We start from the raw sequence: 3,614 nt of genomic DNA, 5'->3' as shown, positions 1-3,614 counted from the left end.
ACCCAGGAGTCTCCCCTCTCTCTGCAGCCAGCCCCTCGGGAAGGAGAGAGAGAGAGAGTAATTAGCCACAACCCCTGTCTCACCACTACTAGAGCCACAGCTCTTTCAAGCTGATACAATATCCCAGCACAGGCTGGCGACCAAGGCAAAAGGAGGGAGCTTCTCCTAGATATTTAGGCACCTAGAGATGCAGGTAGACACTGAGTGGGATTTTCAAATGTGCTGAAGCAGGTTAGGCAAGTTCATAGGAGTTAGGTGCTTTGGAGGTTCCCACCAGACACCTAAATACCTTTGAAAGTCTGGCCCAAGGTGCTCAAACACGAGGGCCCTGATGCTCAGCTGGTGTCAGTCAGTGAGGCGGGAATCCGACCCTGAGTCTGTGATAACGTCTCACGTTAACCAAGAGCATCAGCCCCTGCGCTCAGATAACCAGGGAGAGAGCGGGAGGCAGCGCTGGGCACACAGATTCATGATTATGAATTATCTGCTCTCCTGAAATCTTCCCCTTTGGGCTCTGCTCTGAGCAGCCAGGGAAGCTGGGACCCCCAGGGCTCTCCCGGGATCTGGGCCCCTCTGCGCTGGGCAGTCACAGTGCTCTGAATTAAGCGCTGATCCACGAGTAATATGGGCCCAACCTGCTGGGCCAAATCCCTTCCCCTGCCCTGCTCCAATACAATGAGAGACAAACCCCCAGCAGCGCCCCTTACCCAGGAATCCCGTAACAGCCTCCTGGAGATTGTTCTCTCGTGGGAAATCCCGGATTCTCTTTTCCAGCTCAGGGGACTCGGGCGCTGGATGCGGTGACGTCGCCTTCTCGCCCCTGCAGAGACGTGTTTATTTCTCCCCCTCGTCAGCCCTAAGTTCCTGCCCCCCAGAGCCAGACGGGGAGCGGGTGGAAGCTGGACCATAGGCAGGGCTAACGGGGCCATGACCTCTACTGCCCAGGGAATTTAGGGCCGGCCTGGGGACTGGGGGCCTCTCTCCATCCAGAGAGAAAACCCAGCCTGGGCAGGGCCAGCCCCGGCTCCCCTCACACCCGGCCAGTCCCACGTCCCCACTAGGGCCTGGAGGGGCCGATCCCAGGGCTGAGAGAGGGGCCCATTCTCCTGGCCCAGCCTCTCCTCAGCTTCTCCTCTCAGCCTCCAAGGGGCCTGTCACTCCCCATGGGGTGGGGGGCTCTGGGACGGGGACTCTGCCCCACTCGGCCCTGGGCTGGGACACTCGGCTCTCTCCCCACAGGCCCCTGGGCCCCATCACACGGGACAGGCTTTGGGCCATGACAGAGCTGGGGCCAGGTCCCAGCTGGGCCCTCAGGATGACAGGCCCCCAGCCCCATGAATAATCACCCAAGCCAGCCTGGTCCCAGGGAGGGGTCTCCAGCCAGAGCTGTAGGGCAATCCCCTCCCCTGGGTGGGTCACACAGACACAGCGGCTGCAGCCCCAGGGCAATGGGGACAGAGGGGGGCTGGATCCAGAGGGTGAGACCCTTCCATAGTTGGGGCACTAGGTCTGCAGCCTGGGCTCTGAGTCTCTTCCCAGCCCGACGGGGCGTGAGGGGCAGACAGAGCCCGGACGTACCTGCTCACGGCACTTCTGACACCCTAGAGGGGAAGGAGAGACAGAGCAGAGAGTCAGTGCCCATGGCCCAGCCGGGTCACTCTGCTCTCCCAGCCCCAGCCCCAGCCCCACGGGCTGCTCCCCGAGTGGGGTGGCAGCACTAAAGGGCTGTGCTAGGGGGAGCAGTGCTGCCCTCCAGGGACGGCCGGGCCTCCTGCGCTGAGCCCTGGGACTGGAACAGCCTTTCACCAGCCTCCCACCACCTCCCCGACAGTCCGAGCTCCTCTCTCTTTGCAGCCCGTGGCCCTGCAGATATCCCGGCCGCACGCTCTGCACTGAGCTTTACAGGGACTTGGGGGCCGTCCCCTCTCGACACTGGGCTCTGGGTGCATCTGACACAGTCTCACCTGCAGCAGTTCCAGCACGGGCTGCTGACACTTCCCCTCCAGCTCCGTGATCAGGGCGCTGAGCCGGGAAATCTCCTCACCCAGGTGGGTGGCATTTTCCTCCGTCCTCCTCCACATCTCCTCGTCCAGCTCTGCCAGCCGGGCCAGCAGGAGGCGCTCTTGTTCAGCCAGGAACTGGCGCAGCCGCTCGCACTCGGACACCACCAGCTGCCGCTCCACTTCCGTCTGCCTCTGGGGTGCGCAGAGAGACGCAGGGGCGGGGCAGGGACACGGGGTGAGTGGGGGTCATGGGAAATGGTACAGGGCCTTGTCTGGGCTGCACAGAGCGTTTCATTCGATACCTTTGCCAGTGTAACTGTGTCTGCACTAGGCCTTTTGCTAATATGAAAATGTCACCAAAAATCACCAGCCCCCCTACAATCAATCACCGCCCCCCCCCCCCCCCCATCGCTGTACCAGCAACAGGTTGAAGTGCAGACCAGGCCTTGGCAAATGGTGCTGCCCAAACCACCCAATGGCCTCACTGGAACGTCTGACACTCAAACCCTGGGATCAGCACAAATCTCCCCCTGCTCCGCCCTGACCCCTGCCACATCCCTGCCTGCTCAGCCGTTTTACTGGCCTCTCCCCCTGCCCTCCCCACCCCCAGCACTAGAGAGCCAGAGACTGCTCCCAGCTACCCTGGGGTGAACCCTTTTACTCCAGTGGGAACTAACCCCAGGGTCCCAGAGGAATCTGACCCTGTGACTTCGGTGGGGTCACTTCTGATGTACACCAGGCACCTGAGAGCAGACGCTGCCCCGCACTGCTTAAAATGACCCTGAACCGTCTCCCTGCATCGACCCTGGAAACCTTTAACCTTCTGCACCGCCCAGACCCCAACCAGCAGAGATCCTCCGCTGCTCTCACTGACACCCCTGTGCAAACCGGCCGGGCAGGGCAGGGCACCTACCAGGAGCCTCTCACTCTTCTTGTCCCAGTCGGATTTCAGTCCCAGGAGCTCTTCTCTCTCCTCCCGCAGACGCTGCAGGCGGCTCAGGATTTGCTCCTGCAAACAGACAATGGCTCTGGGGGCTGGTTTGGGGGCACTGGTTTGTGCCCAGCGACAACATCGTCACCGAGCAGAGTAAGGCGGTGGGAGCAGGTCCCCCTTCTCCAGACCGCTGAAAAAGTGACCCCAACTCCAAAATAACTCCCCAGGCAGAGCTGCTGGGCCTGGCCCAGTCCCTCCCCAGCACCATCATCTCCAGGCTGTTTCCCTGCCATAGGTCCGGTGCTCTGGAACAGCCCCTGGGAGGAGCTCTTTAGTGTGGCAATCCCCTTAGGGTCACACTTTTTCCAATGAGGAAAGCCACTTGGCTTCACCGCCTCCTGACTCTGAATCTCAGAGCCTTCAGCACCCCTGCTTCACGTCAGCAAGTCCACCTGAGCTGGACACCCAAGGGAGACTTGTACGTCCCAAGGGAGCCATGTACCCCCACTTCCTTACTCTGGAGTGACTCAACCATAGGGTTACCATATTTCAACAATCAAAAAAGAGGATGGGAGGAGCCCCGCCCTAGCCCCGCCCCTGTCCTGCCCTAGCCCCGCCCCTGCCCCTTCCACTCCCTCCCACTTCCTGCCCCCTCAGAACTCCCAACCCTCCCCCCC

Source organism: Chrysemys picta, chromosome 11, assembly GCF_011386835.1.
Source record: "Chrysemys picta bellii isolate R12L10 chromosome 11, ASM1138683v2, whole genome shotgun sequence".
In the NCBI taxonomy this organism is placed as follows: domain Eukaryota; kingdom Metazoa; phylum Chordata; order Testudines; family Emydidae; genus Chrysemys; species Chrysemys picta.
Note: the sequence above shows the minus strand (reverse complement) of the source record.